Here is a 23,727-nt window from a genome sequence, read left to right on the forward strand (position 1 = left end):
AGAGAAATTTAGATTTGGATAAATAAAATCATGCAAATGGGTACTTTAATTTTTTTAGCTTTGATATTTCTAGCAACCTAAAATGTGGGGTAAAAAATTAGAAATTTAAAATAAAAACTTATGAAAATTTGATAAGAATAGTCAAAATTGAAATCTAGTTTAGATATGGGAAGCAAATCTTTCATATCAAGAAAGTAAGACATATGATATGAAAAGGGATCTTCTGCTCTACAAATATGTTAATATATATATAGAAATATACAAAAACTTTTTTAGAACTAAATAAATTTCCTCAGGACCTGTGTGCTTTTTCTCTAGAGGTTTAATATACTGGGTAATATCCATCTATAGGGAAGCAATATCAAAGCAAACTAAATAAAAAGCAAAAAGAAAAACAATGTACTAATGGTTGCTAAGGATTGGAGCTGATGAAATACACGAGCAGTACCCAATTCAGATGTATCTTAACTTCTTCCTCGAGTCTCAGTATCTTGATATAAAAGGTATGCTTACAGATCTATACTTAAAGTTATAACCGGTATGTAGATCTTGAAACTTTACTTAAACTTTAATTTTTGACAGGTTTATTTATTTATTTATCTATTTATTTATTTTTTGAGACAGAGTCTCACTTTGTTGCCCAGGCTAGAGTGAGTGGCTTGGTGTCAGCCTAGCTCACAGCAACCTTAATCTCCTGGGCTCAGGCTATCCTACTGCCTCAGCCTCCCGAGTAGCTGGGACTACAGGCATGCGCCACCACGCCTGACTAATTTTTTGTATATATATATTTTTAGTTGGTCAATTAATTTCTTTCTATTTTTAGTAGAGACAGGGTTTCACTCAGGCTGGTTTCGAACTCCTGACCTCGAGCAATCCGCCCGCCTCAGCCTCCCAGGGTGCTAGGATTACAGGCATGAGCCACCACGCCCAGCCTTTTGACAGGTTTATTGACATTTATTCACATTTTATATAATTTATTCATTTAAAGGATGCAGTTCAATGGTTTTTATTTTATTCGTAGAGTTGTGCTACTCTTAAAGAAAAAAATTACACAAGTGACACTTGTTAAAGCACAGGAAGAAAGACTTTATTTAGGACCTTCATGATAGATATAAAGTGGGAATTTATAGCCAAGGAGTAGGGTGGGGGTCAGTGGATGGAAGATTACTAAAAGGAAACTTTAGGAGTAAGGAGGATTCTGGCTAAACCATCCTAACAGGATTCTTGCTGAAGATAGGCAGGGCTGATCAGACACCACCGAGGGGATGCTAGAGGAAGAGGAACTTGATCAGATCTCAAGGATGATCAAATACTGAGCACTGGAGCTTCTTGTTAAACTAACTTACCAGGGTTCTTCATTAAAACTGGATTTTACAAGGAAGTGTATAAATGGGCCTAGAGGAAGGTTTAGGAGCCTGACTAAGGTTTGGTCAAGCAAAGAATCTTTGTCACTATCGAATCTTTATCACTACCATGATCACTGTCAGTGTTAGAACATTATCATTAGCTCACAAAGAAACTCTGAATGATTAACAGTCATTCCTCATTCTCTCATCTCACAAGCTCTTTAGGCTACCACTAAATTTCTTTCTCCATAGATTTGCCAATTCTGGAAGTATAATATAAATTAAATCATGCAATATATGATGTTTTCTGACTAGCTTCTTTCATTTAGCATGTTTTTAAGGCTCATCCATGAGGTAGCATGCATCAATATTCCATTTATTTTATTGCAAAATAATATTCCAGTGTATGAATATACCACATTTTATTTATCCATTCAGAGGTTGATGGACATATTGGTCACATCAAACTTCTGGCCATTATGAATATTTCCACCATGAACTTTCATGTACAAGTTCATGTGCATGTTTTTATTTCTTGAGTATATATCCAGAAGCAAAATTGCTGGGTCTTATAATTATTTCAGGTTTAACATTTAATAAACTGCCAAAATGTTTTCTAAAGAAGCTGCTCTCACCTTTACATTCTCACCAGGAATTTATGAGGCTTCTGTTTTACTCACATTGCGCCAACGCTTGTTCTTACTATCTTTTTTATTATACCCAAATGAATGGGAAATAGAAAGTATTTCATTGTGCTTTGCTCTTTTCTAAAAGCTAATGACATCAAACATCTTTTCATATCTTCTCAGCCAGAGACGGGGTGTGGACAATGACCAACTTCTCTTCAAATGACAGTCCTGCTTTATAGGTGGGGTGCTGGTCATCTGGTCTTTCTGGTGTGGAACTTCCGCCTTGTGAATAAACTGAAGCAAGAGGTATTAAGGCTGAGTATTCTTAGGAGAGCTTCTGTCCTGTGAACGGAAGGAAAATTGAGGGACTTTCAGGCTCTCTTGCTTAGATAGAGTTTTTAGCAAGATAGAGATAGGGGTTGGAGATGTGGTGTAAGCTTGTTCCTCCTCAGATTTTGTAGCCCTGAAGTTGGGATCTTGGACAGGGGGGATCTGTTTTCTTGGCTGCACTTTCTAGGAGTATAGTGTTTACCTCATTGATCTGGAAGAAGAGAAGGGAATGGATTATGGCTCAAATGCCAGACTTTCACTGTTCTTATCAAAATTTAGTAGACTTTCTTGAATAATTGTTCTACATTTGCTGTATGCCTTTAGGACAATTTCAAGAAATGTTAAAAAGTTAGTTTTTAAAATAATTTTAGAGTTATGGATATTTTACTAGGAAGAGAGTCTCAGAACTCTTTACGCCTTTCCAAAATTGCCTCTCCCCAAAGATTTTGAATTGTGAAAGCTCTCTTCTGCCTTGAAAAAGACTGGCTTTCAAAATGATTTTAAAAAATAAAGGTCTCATCTGAGTCACAATCTAGTGCAGTGAATCTTACTCTCAATGGTATCCATTTTCTTCCAGAAGTAATGAGTGAAAATTATATACTGGTGGGAAAAACTGAGAATTAACTAGAAATGAGTGATTTTAGAAGCGAAAATATCCTCCAATATTAGCCAAGATACATTTCATATTTGAGTCATAACTTTAGTAAAGAGTTTTTTAAAATTGTTCTCTCAGAATATAAAATTGCTCTTGTTAATTTAACCTATTGTGTGTGTTTATTTTACCCTGAAGTCTTCCCATTACCTTCATTATATTATTCCGTGGAATCTTTCTTTCCCTAATAATCACCATTTGGAGATTTCCTTCCTTTTGTTCCTGTCTTGACTATTTGATCTCTGAACCTAATACCTAGATTTTATCCAGAAATATCACTTCTCAGGCTTTTAATTTGGTTCCACTGCTTCCTGGATCCAATGTCTTTCTTGATGAATGTCATCTCTTAGCCAGAAAACATCCTCAACATACTTCATAACAAATGGTGTCTTTCTGTATCCTTGTAACATTGAATATGTCTTTACTTTGCCCATATTTGGATTAACATATTAAATAGATTAATTAAATTTTCTTCAATGGGCTGATAAATATGAATATATTGCCAGTCCAATTCAAACATAATATATTTTTCTTTTTTATCTCTGAAGTCATTTTTTAGTCATTTTCCTAAGATTTGGAAATTCTCTTTGTTATGGCACAAGTCCTACCAGAAGGTCTTCACTCTTCAAATCATCTTCACCCTTTCCATCCTGTTTATAAATTCATAATCACATAAGATGTTCCTCTTTAAACTACTTTTACCCTCTTATTTAAGCCTGTCACAATGCTCATCAATACCCAATCACTTATTTTGTTTCCCAATATTATCTGTTAGACTTTTTTCTAGTCATTGGGCATTGCTCGTGGAATATAGTCAGCCCTCATAAAAATCTGCTGTTTCTGAAACTAATCCCTATGCCTCCTTTCCTTTTAGTCTCCCTGGTACTCTGTATTCAATGCCTGGCAACTGCAACCAATTCATGTATACTTAACTTGGCCTTAAATTCTGGGGTCAATCATGATTCTAATACTTGGAGGAAATTAATAGAACTCATATCAATAGATTGCTGTCTCACAGATCCGTCTTCTAGGTGCTGTAGGTCTGTGGTCTCCAACCCCAGGGCTGCAGATTGCTACTGGTCCCTGGCCTATTAGGAACTGGGCCGCACAGCAGGAGGTGAGTGGTGGACAAGCCAGAGAAGCTTCATCTGTATTTACAGCCACTCTCCATTGCTTGCATAATCACCTGAGCTCCACCTCCTGTGAGGTCAGTGTGGGCATTAGATTCTCATCGGAGTGCAAACACTACTGTAAACTGCATATGTGTGTGTGTGTGTGTGTGTGTGTGTGTGTGTGTGATCTAGATTGCATGCTCCTTATGAGAATCCAATGCCTGATGATCTGAGGCAGAGTTGAGACGGTGATGCTGGCATTGGGGAGTGGCTACAAATACAAATTCTCATTAGCAGAGAGGTTTGACTGCACAATAAATGTAACGCGCTTGAATCATCCCCAAACTATTCCCCCCCACCCTGGTCCATGGATATATTGTCTTCCATGAAACCAGTTCCTGGTGCCAAAAAGGCTGGGGACTGCTGCCCCAGGTGACCTCACTGGGAGCTTGTATCCAGATATTAGCAAATAAAAACACACTTTTATCCTGATGATCAAGCTCTGGCTTTATGTCCCAATTATTCCAATTCTTATCCTCCCATCCTTAACAACTTAGTCCAAGCTCCAGTTCTTCATTAAGCATCTCTAGTTCTCCTTTGGCCTAAAATATTACCCTGGCACACATTTCCTCTCACGGAGTCCTCAACATATATTTATATATTTCCAGAAACCTCAACAGTGTTTTTTTATTTTTCAGAAATAAAAATTATCACGGAAAAATTTCCATTTAAATTGGCGAGACATAGTTAATCTACATGAGACAAATAAAGAAAAATTAACTTCAAAAATCATGTTATGTTGTCTATTTTTTCAAAGGAAACTTATAAAGATGAATAGAATATTTGAAGAGGAATTGCTACATTGTAGGAGTTTGCACTTGAGTTGGACCTAAGTGGCTATTTACTGAAAATCTACTATGTGCCATTGTTTTGAACATTCTTTTGCATAATGTTTGCAACCTTTTCCCAAGATGTCAATTTTTTTCTTATTTTATAGAGCAGAATATCAAGCTTTAGAAACAAGTTACCGCTCCAGTTCACTGGGCAGTTCATCTGGATGCAAATTCATGTCACCTTATTCCTAAGCCAATGACGTTTTACTCAGTGACTTCTACCTTTAAGATAAAGAGTAGGTTTTAGGATATAAAATAAAGCTTAAGTGGAAGAAACAATCAGAGCACATGGCAAAGGGGCATACCTTACCGAGCCACGTAGGAGGTACTGTCCAGGCTTTGAGGTTAGAGTACAGAGGAGGCAGTAATGTGTTCTAGGGCATATCCCAAGGTCCTCAGAAGCTCTTAGAACACAATGTCCGGCAGTAGAATGACAGCAACAGCAGAAGTGGCAGCAGCAGCAGCAGCAGCAGCAGCAGCAGCACTAAAATAGCACTAATTTATGATCCTGTTGTGTCCACAGAGGGTGCAACTGAGTAAGTACCCTCCCTTCTGAGCTACTCTCACTTCTTGGTGCCCCAAAACTACAAAGGAAGAATGAAATCCTGTCATTCGCAGCAACATGGATGGAACTGGAGGTCATTATGTTAAGCGAAATAAGCCAAGCACAAAAAAGACAAATATTGTGTGTTCTGACACATATGTGGGAACTAGAAAAAAAAAGTCGATCGCATGGAGGTGGGGAGGAGAATGATAGATACCATTGGCTGGGAATGATGTGTGTGCTGGGGAGATAGTGGTGAAGAGAGGTTGGTTAATGAGTACGAACATTCAGTCATACAGAAGGAATAAATTCTAGTGTTTCATAGCAGAGGAGGATGACTATAGCTAACAATAATATGTTGTATATTTCAAAATAACTAGATGAGAGAACTTGAAATGGACCCATCATACAGAAATGATAAATACTCTGACTTGGACCCCCTAAATATCCTAACTTCGTCATGACACATTCTGTGCATGTAACCAAATATCACATGTACCCCAGAAATATGTACAAATATAATGTATCAATAAATAAATAATATAAGTAAAAATTAAAAAATAGCACTAAGGTAAGTGTGATTTCTCTTTTTCTATAAGATTTGGCAGCATTGTGTCAATTACCTTTGCCCAATTATACCATACATACTTTGCTGATGCATGAAATTCCTAAAGTGGGACACAGAGCCTTTCATTCTGTTATTTCAGATATAAGTTTAAAATGCAAATACTACTATGAGAGGTAACTAGTGTGAAATCAATGACAGAGGTTTTCCTGTTTTGAAAAACAAGATAGAAGAGAAGACAGCACTAGGCACTTAAATGAAGAGAAGGGCTTAGTGGTCAGAGCCCAGGGAGGTGTACAGTCCTTATTTGGCCTTATACCAAAGTCCCTTTATTTGTTCTTAGGTAAATTGCGAAAAACCTATGTACCTCTGACCAGGTACTTTAATGCAGGTACCACTCTTTAAGGCTAAATTTTTTACCTGTTCTGCCCTCACTGCACAACTAAGTTTTACTACCACAATTATCAGTAAGGTCACTCTAAAGAAAATATATTAACTTTGTATTTCAATGATGACAGCAAAAGACTTCATTTGAGGAAAATTGAACATATATTATAAAGTGTTAGTGTATGGCAATAATTTATTTGTACTTCTAGATACTAAATACTTACGTAATATGACCATACTATATTAAAGTTTGGATGTTTACTTACAATCATTATTTCCTGAAGAAATTGGTGAAGCAGCAAGCCAAGCATTGTTAAGGACAATATGAGTATTTTTCTTTCATACTTTGTTATTCACTGTTTTATCTGGACACAAAAGTGATTTTTTTTTTCTAGGAAATCATATTATTCCTTAATGCTCTGAGCATTTCCTTGCATTAAGTTTGATGCACTCTTTGCAGTGACTCCTCAGTGGCTGCATGCATTCATCAAAATATTTAGACTTTAAGTAGAGGTTTCATCAATTTTGCTGTTTAAATACCTGTGTTATAAGATGTATTGTGCTGATTTCAGTTGTTTATTTATATTTTGGCTTCCCCATTATATTATTGTTGGGCTACTTTCCTCCATGAATCTCTTCACATCTTGCTGGGTATACCAGCCCTGCATATTCAAAGCCCTAAGTGGTCTTTACCCAACCATTTTTCAGAATTGTATTTGCAGAGAGAAAATTGAGGGATGAGGTAATATTATCCTCTGAGACAAAGGGCAGGTTTGAACATTGCCTGCTACAAGACAGCGGTTTCCTCAAGTTGTGTTCCTCTGTCGTGCTGTAAACTCCTCGTGTGTACGTCAACCTGTGGGTTTTGTGGGTGGAAGAACTAAGACAAACATGAGCCCCATGATGCTTGCTATGCTGTGAATAATAAAGTCTCTTTGCCTCTGTCTTCTGCCAAGCTCCACAAAACAGTAAAAGACTAACATATTAGCCTGCAAATAGGATTAAATCAAATCCTACACTCTTATACTTATCTGTTCCCGAAGGTGGGAAGGGGAGAAAAGGTTATTTTTATTCATATCTTTTTCTCCAGTTCCTTAAAAATTGTCTGGTACATAAAGATGTTTCATTGGTTTTTTAAATGATGAATGAGTTTTGTTGTTATAGCACTAACACACAATTTCTTTAAATTGAAGCATTATTGATTCTTACAACTTGGAAACTTAAGGAAGTCCATTATCTTCCAATACAACGTTGATAAATTTGATCTGTTGTTGCTCAGCGTAATAGTTCCCTCTGTATCAGTGTAATGATAAAAGACATTGTAATGACCACTCCAGCCTTTGGTGGAAGAAATATAACTTCTTGGTTTACTACAACCTGGAAAACATGTTAATGAATTCTCAAATATATTTTCTTGTGGTTACTGTCTAAGTCACACTATCAATCATATAATCTCTACCATGATCTGTCATGGTAGGATTAGGTAGGGGTATAATCGCTTTGCTCTTATACATGGTTTAATAAAGACAGTTATCTGAAAGAACTTTTGTGTCTTTGCCCATATATACCATAATTGAAAGTGTGCATTTAAGATGTCTTTCCTTTTCTGCTCATATCAAGGTAACGAATGTGTTCCATCTCTACCCTTGGTTCTCTAACGATAATTTATCCTAAGCATCGGAGGCTAGGTTGTGCCAGCCAGATCCTCTTCAAGACCAAGGCACTCCGACTGCATGGGGGTGCTAACAACCAGCAGCTCAGTTCACCTCTAGAAATTCCACTGACCTAAAGTAACTCTCTCAGGCAAAGTTATGTCGTCTTCCTGCTACAGTAGACATTTAATACTTGATTAGTGCAAGGGTAAAAGATCTGATCTCCCTTGTCCCAACAGAGAACATCTTCAAAAGGCCATCCCAGTGTCAAGGCTCCATGTAGAACTGGCACTGCACTGCAGTCCAACTCCTCACTTTGCCAAATCCTATTTCCCTCCTACCTGAAGGTCTCTCTCAGAGTCTGTTTCCTGGAAACCTAAATAAACTATGACATTTGGTGCCAGGAGAGGACCTAAACTATCAGCACCTAAGTCGATTTTGAGCAAGATCTTGAAAGCTTCTGGCATATTATAGCAATGTAGTTATTAAAATGTTCAATAGTAAACTGGATGGGATACCAGCAGAAGAGAATACACTCACGGATGCAGTATTTATTTTCGGCCTTCGAAAGTTTCAAAATATGTAAAAATTATAAGGACGTTAGAATCAGATGTCATTTCTGAGTATTACCAAGGCATGAAGGAAAGTCAAAGCATGCCTGGGAGTGATTAATCATTAATTTAAAGTAGAATGTAAACATCCGAGGGCCTCCCAGATAGCATATGAAGAAATTTTCAGCTTTACAAGCTGAGAGCAAAAAAAGCAAAGGGACAAAGGCAGACTAAGTTTTAAGAGTAATAGAGATTGAAAAACATGTGTCTTCTTAACACAATAATTCTGCTTTAACTAGGTCAATTCCTTTATAGATAATAATTGGAAAGAGAGGAGACTCTGGGACTTGTGATGATAACTCTGAGATGGTATGATCGAAACTTTTAAAGCCCTCAATTTCCCTAAACTTTCTGGGACTGAAAAATGCCCATTTTTCTCTGTTAAGTTTAATTCTCCTCCTCGCTTGAGGATGATGCGATCACCCCTCCCTAGCAAGATAAAATGCACCCCCTTCAACATCTGTTAATACAATCATTCCCCTTCCTTGGACAGATTAATAATGAAGGCCAAACAGCTGTTTGGGGAAGTATGGAGCTTGCTAAATAAGGAAAGGGCATATAGTATAAAGGGTGTTAGAATCTATTTCACATGTACTGGCAGGAGCCAGGAAGGTATATATGGTGTATTAGATGGAATCCTGGGGACACTTTATTATGGGGATGGCAGGTAGACCTGAGGTTTTAAAAGGTTGAGCTTATCAATATGGAAACACTCTCACATGGTGCAGGACTCAACATCTCTACACAAGATGCCATTGTCAGCATGCTTGTAGAGTGATTCTTTGAAGTTTGGGGAAATAGTGGTTCACACCAAATAAAGTAGACATGCCAAAACTGCTACAGCAGATGGTAGAAGGAGATCAAAAGGCATGGCACACTAGGATGAATGAACAATGTTAGGCTGAGAAACACACCAGCAGCTGTGATCTGTAGAGGGGCCTGGATAAGGTTGCCTTTACAGAGTGACAATGCATGCTCTGTCATGGAGCTGCAAGCATGAGTGTGAATCTCAGTAATGACTGTTCAGTTCAGGGCAGGGCTAATGTTAAATAGCAAGAGAGCTGTCACAGAACTAGATTCCTTGAGAGCAATGGAGATGACAAATTAATGGAAACAATTAAGCAGTGCTTAATTCCCAAAAGTCATGTGAAAAATTATTGTAATAAGCAACAAGGTCAGAGTGTCAATTCAAATGGTTTGATTTTCATAGCACTAAGAACTGGTTATTAGAACATCCATAAGGGCTAAAAAGATGAGCAGCCATTGAAGATATTTGCTCTGTACATTCAATCAAATGAAATCCAGGATAGAAATTATTGCAATAAAAGGTTAAAAAACTCTTGTCCAGTTCAAAATGCAAGTCTCTTTCCAGTGCAGAACACATTCACTGAAGGAGAAGGTGGATCGCAGAAAGATTGTGCAATGCCACAGCATGTATACCCAGCAAAGATTTTCCTAAGCCTCCCTCAGAGGCCATTTTCTCAAACAGCACGTGCTTGGAGTTAGGACAAGTCCCAATAGAAAAATGGTAACATATACCATAGATCCATAAAATTTTGGTGCAAGGCTATGACATCTACATCAGGAATTTTATTACATTTGAAGATGGTTTCTGAAATGCTACTGGACCTTGTTATAGATAGAGAGCCTGAGCATGAGATGAGGAGCAGAGATGCCCATGTCATAAGCTGGCTTTTGTCACACCCACCAAGTTGTAAGTCCACGTGGCTAGCAGAAATAAATCCATCTTGTGATGAAAGTGATGCGTCTGGGATTGGACAAAAGCAAGGTTAAATAGCCAAACAAGCTGCATGAACAGGTAGCTTAGATTCCCATTTGATCCACCATTACCGTTACAGTGGTAGCTTTCCCTCAGATCACCCCTGTGCCATCATGAGATTTTGTTGCTTATGATCAAAAGACAGAAAAGAAACAGATCAGTCTTGCTACATGATGCATTGGCTTGGTTTGGGGTTGAAGCTGAAAATGGACTGCTGTTGCACTACAACTCAACTCAAGGGTTCTTTTTTTGTTTGTTTGTTTCAGCATATGACGGGGGTACAAATATTTAGGTTACTTATTTTGCCCTCCTCTCCCCCGAGTCAGAGCTTCAAGCATGTCCATCCCCCAGATGGGGTGCATCGCACTCATTATGTATGGTCTCCTCCCCCCTCCCATCTGCCTGCCTAAATGTTATTCCTATATGTGCACCTAGGTGTTGATCAGTGAAACCAATTGGCTGGTGAGTACATGTGGCGCTTATTCTTCCATTCTTGGGATACTTCTCTTAGTAGAATGGGTTCCAGCTCTATCAAGGAAAATATAAGAGGTACTATATCACCATTGTTTCTTACAGCTGAATAGTGTAAGATGATATACATATACCACATTTTATTAATTCACTCATGTATTGATGGGCACTTGGGTTGTTTCCACAACTTTGCAATTGTGAATTGTGCTATAAACATTCGAGTGCAGATGTCTTTTTTTATAGAATGTCTTTTGTTCTTTTGGATATGCCCCGTAATAGGATTGCTGAATCAAATGGTAGATCTACTTGTATCTCTTTTTTTTTTTTTTTCTTTTTTCTCCCCTCCCTCCCCCTACTTGTATCTCTTTAAGTTATCTCCATATTGCTTTCCACAGAGGTTGCACTAGTTTGCAGTCCCACCAGCAGTGTATAAATGTTCCCATCTCTCCACATCCACACCAACATTTATTGTTTTGGGACTTTTTGATACAGGCCATTCTTACTGGAGATAAGTGATATCTCATTGTGGTTTTGATTTGCATTTCTCTGATGATTAGAGATGTTGAGCATTTTTTCATATGTTTGTTGGCCATTAGACATTGGCCTAGGCAAAAAATTTATGAAGAAGACCCCAAAGGCAATCACACAAGAACAAAATAAATAAATGGGACCTGATCAAATTAAAAAGCTTCTCCACAACCAAAGAAACTGTCACAAGAACAGACAACCTACAGATTGGGAGAGAAAATTTTCGCATGGTACCCATCTGATAACGGGCTGATAACTAGAATCTATTTAGAACTCAGGAAAATCAGCAAGAAAAAAATCAAGAAAAAAAGCACTCTTGAAAATACTTGTGTCATGAATATTGCCACTAAAATAATCTATTTTATATTATTTCTATTTTGTCTATGTATTAAGCTATAGAAGCAGTGCTCTGTTGATAAAGAACTTGGACAAATATTCCCAAAATACAATTTACTACATCCAAATTAATGGGACCCATGAAAGTGAATAAGTCTTGTGGGATGCAAGATAAAAATAGATGTTGGGGTCAGAAAGAGAAAATTTCAAGTCACAACTCTCCCACTTTTAGCAAACAACTTATTTAACCTCACCAACCCAAAATTGCCCCTCTCATCTGTAAATACAATAACTTATTTTAGAGCAGCATTATAAAGATCAAATAAAATCACTAAAAGAGCTCTTAGCTCATAATTCCTAGCACATGAGTTCAGTAAGTGGTAAATATTTTTATTAATGAAGGAATATTATTTTTATTTTTTTGTATTCCTAAGCCTGATCTTTAAGTAAGGTAGGTGTTTATTACATGTTTTTGACATGACATAATTAATATTCTCTAATGTTTTTCATAAGGAAAACAGTCAAATAGTAATAGCAAACTTTTAAAAATCGGTGTTCCCCTTGTGTTTTTCAGTAGCAATTGCCTTAGAAATATAAACTCTGGAAATATAGGACCCTCCACACTCTAATCATGGAATGGTGCTTTCATCATCGAAACCTAACCTTGTTTAATGTTGCAGGTGATTTTTAAAAGTATATTAAACCAAAAAAAGTTCTATAAAACACTATCTCTTCAACTTCATTTATTTGAAAACCTGCCCTAAATATACATCATTTACTTTGAAAAAAATGAAAGTCTACATAGAGACACATAATCTTCTTACTAATTCAATATTAGTGTAGTGCTTACAAAGGACTAATTCTGCCCAGTGTTAATAAAACACAACATAAATGACTTGGAAAGGTTTCAAGAGGATCATACAAATGATTTAATATGATTTTGTGGAAATTATATATTCAGAAAATTTTGGAAATCTGTGCTAATTTAGTTAAAAGGCCTGCTAATAAGAACCTTTAAGCATATGAAAATTTGAAGAAAATCATGCATTGTTTTTATATTTATAAATATAAAGTCATTACTAAACAGTTAAATAATACAGAAATATTTACTCTAAATAATGAAAATCTCCGTTCATTTTTCAATCCTCTCCCCAGAGATAACTGCTGTTTGCAGTTTGTGTATATATTTTATATTATTTCTATGCCTTTAACATATCCATGTTAAATGTATATGACTCATTTTTATACAGGGCCTGATAAGAATGTTCATTTTCACTGAAAAATAAAGTAAACATGAAAGCATGCAGGAAAATGTTCCCTAGTTAATTTTTTTTCTGGAGCTTCAAATAAAGTTCAAATATTGTTTCTAGGAACCTCAAGTAGGAATGCATGTGATCAGAAATAAGAATTCTCTTTGCAGCTTGGTTTTGATATGTCATTATCATTACTACTTAAGACTGCAATCTCCTTCTCTTCTTTAATCTCATCAAAGTTATAAAGAGATAAAATTTAAATTTTCTTTCTAAAAAGTTGGAAGATCTGCATTCTTTTTTTTTTTTTTAATTTATACAGTTGAAATCAGTATCCTGGTTATGAAAAGCATTTCTTCTGAGGTCTCATATAGCTAAAGTATGGGTCTCTCAAAGTTCTTTGTAATTTCTAATATTATATAATACTTTGTTTCTTTAAAAGCAAAATAAAAAATAAAACAACAATAGTGACAACACAAAAACTATAGTAGATGGTCTCATTTCTTTTGTCCTTCTGTTTCTGTCTTTTCCATTGCTGTCAATCAAGCATACTTGTGAAATTGCCTCATGGATAGATATAAATTGAGGCTAGTTTGAAACTCATTTTCTCTTTTAGCCCAGTGTGGCAATTCAACTGCATGGTATTTCTTAGACATACAATGAATAACAACCCTTTGTTTAAAGGACATCTGGTCATCAATATAATTTGATTATCATCTACTAGAGGCTGTGTATGTGAGTATGTGTGTGTGTGTGTTCAGATTAATACTGAAGACCGAAGACTATGAATGATCATCAGCAGGAAGAGTAAAAGAAGTTAACGAGAAGATTATAATCAGAAAATGCAATAATAGGAAACTGGCTTAATGAGGACATTGGTGCCAAACTACATTATTCATAGGGTATTCTGATTACAGACAAATGCAAAATGAAACATACATTCCTTGGTGGAAATCTTCATTTACATTTCAAATAAATACTATTACTCTAACCTTTGGCTAAGAAAATGAGCTTTCATACTGAATAACTAAAGACTCCCCCAAAGATAATGGTGTACCAAATATATTGTTAAAGAATAAATTAAGGCTTGAATTACATTTTTATGTATTAAGAGTCATGTTTCATTGTAGATATAGCACCAGACACATTTTTCATCCCACTAATAAATATAAGGAATTCAGGATCTCTATGAAATAAAACATGGCTATAAATGGATTTACACATTTCCCTATTTTATTATATTCTAATAGCTCCCATTTTCCTTTTAAGAGTCAATCAGCTCAACTGATTAAAGTGAAGACATAATAAGACTGGGATTACGAATTATAGCTTTTCTCAGTAGATTTCATAGTCATGAAATGAAATCCTAGCCTTAGCTGTCCATATTATTACACAAATACTACAAAACAAAGACGAATCATCTCAGAACCATTGTTCCTAATGAGCATTTTTGTAAGTGCATGTATATAGAGCAGTAAGTTTATCATAATCATTTGTGGAATTTTTTTGAAGTATAGACTCTCCTTTATAGAGAATATGAGTTGAAGTTGGTATTGTTGATTAAGAGCCTCCTGTATGAATTCTTGGAAGCTAGAGTTGAGAACCACTGACAGAATAGAAGTGTCAAAGTATAACTCTAAACATTGATTATACTTTTATATAATCATACGACTGAAGAGAATCTATAAAGGGAAAATATATATTTTTAATGGAATATAAATTGATGGGTACACTTTTCAGTGGTGAGTGATTGCTTTGCATGGAGTAAAAGTTAAGGACCAGAACTCATTCTTTAGATGGAACACCAAAAAAGTTACAGATAAAATAAATTTTAAACTTTAAGAAGGAAAAATAGACTCTGTTAGGTTAAATTCCTTGGCACTTAATTTTTTGGGGCCTATCAGTAATGAGTGTAAAACTTTCTCTGAAAGAAAAGGCGATGTATAATTTTGAGCAAAGAAAAAACTTTAAGGAATTTATAAATTACTACCAATAGTCAGTGATATTGACATTAGTTTTTGAGAATAAAAAAATTAGAAGAATTTGAGTTTATAGTCTTGGTCTAGGAGACTAAGTGCTTATATATGGTAGATATATAAGGGCACTTTCAAAGACATGTTAATGCCATCCTTGCTCTTGACTCAATCCTTGATGTGTAGAGAGACAGATTTAGAGGTAAGTGAGGTAACATATAGAAAGTATCTACACAAATCCCGATCACAGTATCACACTTCACTAAGAATGCAGACAATCAACAGGCACAGATGAGGCAGCATGATGTGTGGCATACCCTATGTGGCTCTTTTCTCTAAGGGTCATGTATTCTCTGATTGGGTTGCTAAAGAGGTGTGCACATTAGTTCACATAGCAGTTAGGATGAATTTCTGTTATGAAAATACCCATTTTATGCCCTAGAGATTCAAATAGGTTACAGATCATCCTCTGGAGAGCCATGCTTCATAAATCTGTAGACCATATATTTGTTTATTGTAGGCAATCCTAAACCATGGTCATCCTGCAAAAAGCATTCCATGTATCAAAATTCTCCTAGCCAATATCATTAGTCTATATACCTGGAGGTCAGTTGTCAGCATGTTTATAAGGATATTAGTTCAGTATTAGTTCAGCTCTGTTTTCTTTCTTCCCATAGTAGTATCTCTCCAGATAAGGAATGGAATATTTCACAGGACAACTATTCCACTTCTTTGTTCTCCAGAAGGCTAAAGTTCTAGGGAATCCATTTTTTATTTGAATCATGGAGGAAAGGATATATTAGCATTTTCCATCCTTACTGTCTATTTTTTTATATCCATTTATATCCATTTTATATTGTGGCATGTTATGTATTGTTATACTTTAAAATTCAGAATGACTCTAGTATAGGTAGGATATTGCAAGGTGGTTGAGTTGTTTCCAAAAGGGTGACTAGTTGCTGCCCTTCTGGATTTGAATGATGCAAGTTATGCAATATTTAGATTTCTCATAGACACTTATAGACAATATATTCAGCAAAAGTGTATATTCCGGCCATCTTTGAAGCCTTCAATTCTGTGGTATGCTTTGGGTGATAAGACTAGATAAGACTAGACATATCTTTGTATTGTAGGATATATACCACATTTGTTTACAGAAATATACTGTTTTTTCCTGCCATGCCATCAAAACCTGCCTGTTGTAGGGCTCACATTCTTAAAGTCAGAATCTCCCTTAAACGCTACATTTTGGTAATGAATATGTTAATGACTAAAGCTATTTAATGTTTACATCTTTCAGATAATAATTTCTAAGACCTTGGATAACTTAATTTAAGTAATTTAATAAGATTTTTATTTCAGACAGTGGATAGCTCTATTTTATCAGTCTATTTTTCTGTGGATTATTTACTCATTCTAAATGACTACAGATTGCATTTATTTCTCATTAAACAAATGCTAAATGCTTTCTTGGCAAAACAAGCTATAAAAAATTAGGCATTTGTTTTCATCTATGCGTATTTAGTTTTTCTTTTTAAGAAATCATTTCTTTTCTCAATCATCCAGCAGATGAGAAAGCTGCTTTCTTGGATTACAGCTACATTGAAAATGATGCATGTGTTTCATGCAAATTACATTTTAATACTTCAGAGTAAGATATAAATGGAATTGAAATGAACATTTATTCCTCCAGTCATTTCCTAGAACACACAATACCCACAGCCATAACTTGATATGAATAATGGTGATATTAATTATCAGTGCTATTGTTTTAATTGAGCCTAGAGTATAATGGCATTTATTCAAATGTTCATCAACTACGCATAATAATTGTTTGGCAACATGCTATAATAAGTGACACAATTACTATTACTTACTTTGTATTCATTGTTAGAATATGAATCATACTGAATTGTTTTGGTATTCATGTGGATGTAAAATATAATTTCACAGAAATCTTATTATAATTTGCCAGAGCACTAATTAATCCTACTGTGCAAATATGAGTAGAAACATTACATATAGAAATGAGGCGAGGAAAGCCATGAATTCAAAGTTCCAAATTATACCACTTACCATTGTGATAACTTATAGTTTTTATGCATAGGAAATAGCTGCCAAATATAGGAGTTGGCCCAATAAATTAATCCATACTTATGGCACACAATGGGTTACTGGAGAACCTTAAACCTAGGGACACCAAAATTAATGCTGATTTCAGGAAGATCATCACATCAGAAGGGCCTTGCCTCACCAACTTTCAGAGGTCTTCTGTGTTTGAAATCCCCAAACTTGCAGTCTTTCCTCCATAGGGAGGAAAGCTCCTGATGACAGCAGTCACTATTCTCAAGTGACTGCGATCAACTAGAGAAATGTTGTGAGGTCATATAACTGGTACTGAAATAAGCAATTATAACTACATAAAGATGATATCTAGTTTAGGATGCATATGCTTTATTGAGTTTGATGAAATATGGGCCCCACTTTTTCATTTGCTGGCTTCAAGAGCTGAGGAAATTTGGTTACCCTCTCTATCAATGACGTATATACTATATAGAATATATATATATTACACACATCTCACACACGCGCAGCATGCACACACACACACACACACACACACATGCAATACACCCCCTTTCCTCACACACATACTCTTCTTTTTGCAACTATATTTCCTTGACTTCTGACAGTGTCATATGCTCCTACTGCCACTTTGCTCCTGATAAACATCAAATAAAGTTTCAGTCCTTAACTTCCTGCTTTCTTCCTCCTCAATTGGTGAGAACCTAAATGGGAAAAGAGTTATTATTTATTTAATTCCCTCAAAGACTCAGTGAATAATATGACATGAAAACACCTAGCTGCTACGGAAATTCTAAGTCACTGACATTTCATACTCGTCAGTAATGTCCTTGTCTGTACTGGCATTTTTTCATGCTTGGACTACTGCAAAACATTTTGACATATTACATATTACATATTTGAAGCCTTTAGTTACTTCATCTTCTCTTGGTCTATTTATAATTATTTATTGCTTACTTCTTTTCTTTCCTTTGCCCTACCTCCTTGCGTTTTGCCATATTCTCTTCCTCACAAAAATCAGCATGCCAAACTTGGTTGACAGCCTAATGTGTATCCTTCTATACATTTCACTGTGATTATAATATTATAATTCATATTAAAATAAAATTATACACAGAGGAATTTTGTTCCTTTTTTTAAAAAAAATGAGAACATATTATAACATTTTTGCATCTTAACATTTTCACCCAAAAATGTCACATATAAGTTACTCCAAGAACTCTGAAAAAGTAATTCTTTTTAATAGCTGTACAATTATTCATGATATGGATATACTATAAATTATTCAACTACTCTTCTGTTAATGGACATTCCATTCTGTTCTATATTTTGACCATGCTCAATTCTGTAGTATAGTCATTTATATAATGAATGATTTATTTTTTTTATTTTTACAGAACAGATTGCCATTTTAGAGGAATTATTGAGGAAATAATATATTTATATGTATTATTTTAATAGTACAGTGTAATAATTTGCATTTCTACCAGCAATGTCTGAGAGTACCTTGTTTCCTAGATTTCTCTCAACAGAATGTTATTGCATTTTTTTTGCTGAACTAATGATTATAAAGTGATATCTCCTTGTCATTAATATTTTAGTTTTTATAACCGTATCTATGTGAGTCACGAATTACTGATTCCTATCTTTGCCCTCTTTGCATTGAGTATTCTGGCTTTTTCTTATCTAATTCTAGGAGCTTTGTATATATTCTAGACAATAAATATATTTGTCATTTGTTTTTTAGTTTATTCTAAACCTATTAATCTATTAAACCTTGCTCTTAATTGTAATTCTTCTGATAATTGGAACATTATTTATAAATAATCTTTATTATATTAACTTTTTCTGCTTCTTTGATCTTGTGTTAAAAATGTCAGCTTACTTTTCCTTTTTGGACATGATTATTTTCTATTTTAGATTTTGAAATATTGAATTATAATCATAGATTTTATAATGTTGAAACCACTATTGTTTTGGTAGAATTTAATATTTCAATATTATTATTAATGTTAATTATTAATATCCACTATTAATATTGAAGTAATAAATATTGCAGTCACTTAAATATTATTTCATATTTAAACTTTTTTTGATATTATTTAATATTTTATAGTATTAGTTAATATTTCAATATTATTTACCATTATTTCAATATTATTTAGTATATCAATATTATTATAGCAGAATTTATTCCACTATGTCTGGAATAAATACCAAATGGTCTTTTATATTATTACTATTAATATGGCAATATGCTATTATTATTAATAGTATTATTTTAATACATATACAAATTGTGTTTGTTAATATTTGGCGGTAGAGAGTTAATTTTAGCAGCAGTATTAAAAATTAAGGTTGATCTATTGCCTATCCCAAGCTCTTGCATCTTCCATAACTGAAACTCTATACTGGGGTGGGGAACCTGTGGCCTTAGGCCTCATGTGGCCTTCTAGGTCCTTAAGTATAGCCTTTTGACTGAATTCAAATTTTGATGAACAAATTCTTTTTTATTATTTTTAATTTTAATTATTAATTAACTAATTTTTATTAATACCTTTTGTTCATCTTTTGTATTTTATTTTTAAAATGAACATATTTAAAATATCAAAGAATAAAATAAGTTTCAATGAAATGATCCTCCCAGATCGATTGGCATGATTAGAACATTAATAAGCCATAAGGGCTAAATTGATGGCTGCTATTCTCTCATGATGGAGTTCTAACTTCCCCCGCCTAACTAAAGCCGCTACCGCACCAGGCTGGTTGGTGAGTGTTCATAGGGGTCGAATACACCAGTCTGTTATCAGCTTTTGACATTGGGGCACTGTGTTTCTATTTGAAGTGGAATTTGTGAATAGTTGCACAGGTAGACTATATTTTTTAATTTTGTCTGCTTAACAGCCCATCATGTCAAAGAAGGCCAAGAGAACTCTGACAGAAGAAAACAGATTTTTAAATGAGGATTGGAATTGGAATATTATCTTGTTTCTGCTAAAGACAAGATGATTTGTTTGCTTTATGATATTACAATATCAACATTAAAGAAATTCAATGCTCACCAGCATTATAACACTTGTAAGGACCACAAACATTTTAAACTAGAGAGTCACAGAAGGTTGTATTGTAGAAATTAAAAGCTGAAAAGCAAAAGCAAAGACAATTCTTTCAAGTAGCAATAAGAGCTGGAAATAATGCCACTGAAGCAACTTATAAAGTAGTTTATATACTCGGGAAGCCATTCAGTGATGTAGAAATTGTGAAAGAATGCATTGCTAAAGATGTAGAATGCTTAGACCCCAATACAGTTTTAAGTTACAAACAACTGCCTCTTTCAGGGAGAACTACAACTGATCAGCAGCATGAATTAGCTTTCAACTTAACAGAACAACTTTATGCAATACCCCAAAAGGAAAATATATATTATTCAATGGCCTTAAATGAATCAAGTGATACTACTGACTCGACATGGGTTTTATACTTCATTCAGGTCATAATAGAAGATTTTCTTTGCCACTAATAGTTACTTGCTTTGGGCACTCTTCTGAGCAGAACACAAGGAATAGATATCTTCAACAACTTTCAAGATAAATGTCATGAAATTGGCCTGAATTTGGTAAAATTAGTGAGCATATGTACAAATGGTACGCCTTCCATGACAGGAAAACATGAAGGGTTTATTGCACAGATAAAAAAAAAAGTATTAAGAGATCCAAATGTTCTCATTTCTTTTCATTATATCTTGCATCAACAAAATCTCTGTGCTAAAGCTATTATTTTAAGTGACACTGCAACAAGCCATAAGTATTGTTAACTATATTCATCCAAATGCAACATGGCATTATCAGTTTTGTAACATGTTAAAGTTGAACTATCAGAGACTCAGTTTGGATTTGCCATATGATTCTATTAATAAAGTCTGTTGGCTATCTCAGGGATAGATATTAGCCAAAATTTTATCTCAGCAACAACAGATCGTTAAATTTTATGAAGAACAGAATCAGCAATGTGAATTATTGAAAGAAGATTAAGAAAATTTCTATAGGAATGTCACATTTCTGTGTGATATCATGTCAAATCAAAGTGATTTGAATATTTCTTTGTTTCATTGTCCTTAAGCATAATCCAATAACACCACCCTTACAGGATTGCTGTGAGATTTAATCACGCAAGTAAAATTCTCACATCAGTGCCTGATGCAAAATAAGTGGTCCAAAATGTTATTGTTATGAACATTATTATTCTATTTGCCCAGACTATGAGCATATTTATTACATACTAAAAGGTCATTGAACAAACAGATATTGAATTCCATTATTTCTTTGCTTTTTGTACAAAACATATATAAAACAAAATAAAAATTATTTAAAGTGCAGCTTCACAGAGTTAGGAGAAATGTATATCCAAGTAGTTGTCATAATTATATAAGACTTCATAGCTGTATTCATATTCACCTTCACTGCAAGCAAATGGCCATTGTGTCATTTGCCTATGAAAGTAATAATCTCAAAAGTATCATGACAGAGCTAAAAACTGTAAGAAGGTATGGATTGTTTCTGAGAAGACGCAAGTAAGCATGGTTGGATGTCACCGTTAGTTCACACACACACCCACATAGAAACACACACACACACACACACACACACACACTCTCTCTCTCTCTCTCTCTCTCTCTCTCTCTCTTCACCACTAATGCCCGGAACTGTAATGAGTGTGGGACAGGTAGTAAAACCATTCTCTGAGGACCATGGCAACATTAGCACTGAAATCCTGATTTGAATTTTTTAAGCACAGCCTTAAAATTCTATTAACTTTCATTTTTAATATCAAATTTTTAAGGAAGAAAAGAAAAGAGCAGCTAAGTGTAAAAAAGGTCAAATGAAGAATTATCTTAAAATGACATTTTTATGATTATAGCCATGTTTAATAACTTCAAATGAAGAATTATCCCCTATTTGATGTTTTTAAGACCGAGACAGTGTAAAAATGTCATTTTACAATGACGTTTTTACAATCAAAGCAATCTGTAAAAATGTCAGGTGAACAACTCAATGAATTAAATGTTTCTAAGGATATAAAATAGGTTAAAATGTTCAGTGGAGCATTTCATTGACATTTGATTTTTTTTCAAGAAATATTGATCATAAAACTGAGGTACTTATTATGTTACTACCTTTAATTTTTTTAAGTTGTCTCATCTGTAGAAATGACTAATAAGTAATGTTCTTCTGATCTAACATTAAAGTAATAGAGTAAAATCAACCAGCAACTAAATATTGAAATATATGGAGTGTTTTAAAATTACCTTTGTAAGACAGAATTAAATGCTAAAAACAAGGTATATACAAATATGACATTTTTGCTGTTTAAAATATATTTTATAAATTTTATATGCAATTTTCTACTCAACAATAAAGAATGAAATTGATATCATCATATCTTTCTTACAGAAAGTCAAACTTCACAAATTCCCAGGAGAGCCAAAAGTTATATACAGAACACCTCCCTTCTTTTCTAAACTTGAAGGTTTGGTGGGGATATGCAAATTAGATAAAACTTTCTGGACATTGGCCAAATATCATTTCAAATATCTGTGTATAGCAGTGTTCTTTAGTAAAACTTTTGGCAATGATGGAAATTTCTCTATCTTCACCCTCCAGTGTGGTAACTACTAACCTCATATGGCCACTGGGCATGTGAAATTTGTCTTGTATGACTGAGGAGCTGAATTTTTAATTTAATTTAAATTAATTCTAATTTACATTTATATCTTGCCATGTGCAGATTTCTGAAACCTAATTTTCAGTCTGTTAGATTATGTTCATTGAAGTAGGGTTCAAATCTAAACTCAAACTTTCTGTCTATGGAATCTCTAATGAGGTACTACATCAGAGAAAACCTCTACTATGTGAAAATAGCAAATGTTGTTTTCTGAGCAATGTCCAGTTTGGTCTAAAAGGTAGGACCGTTAAAATAAACTGAATGCCTAAATATAGGCTGTCAGAATGAAGCCTGTACAATACAGTGCTTTCCAAAGCGATTCCAAGAACATATTCATTCATTTTGATAGATTAAAAGGATTCTACAGATCTACTTGGAGTGTCAAGAAAATAAAAAAAATTAAGACTTTAGCCCTACCTAGAAATTTTGATAGGCAAATATTTGCATGTGCACGCACACACAACCATGCAAATATATATGTACATAACAGATGTTACCATTTGAGCCTTCTCTATTAGAAATTATGTCACTCAAAATCTTTATTTGCTCAGTATCGATGGCATATGTAAAGATCTTGAGGTAACTAGCAATGTTCATTTATACAAAATGCTGATTCAGATTTTAGAAAACATTTCTTCATGATTTATCATTTTGAGACTTAAAATAATGCAAAGGGCAGGTCTTATAACTATATTCTTTTTTTTTTTAATGAAGACCTCAAGGTCTGAAGAAATTAAGGCATAGATACCACAGAAAGAAAATTCACCATGATGATGATGATAATAGTAATGCCTGACATTCATAAAACCTTCCAATCTGCAATCATATCTAATGCCCACGGTGCTCCATGAGATTGAGCTGT

Source organism: Microcebus murinus, chromosome 7 (genome assembly GCF_040939455.1).
Source record: "Microcebus murinus isolate Inina chromosome 7, M.murinus_Inina_mat1.0, whole genome shotgun sequence".
Classification (NCBI taxonomy): Eukaryota; Metazoa; Chordata; class Mammalia; order Primates; family Cheirogaleidae; genus Microcebus; species Microcebus murinus.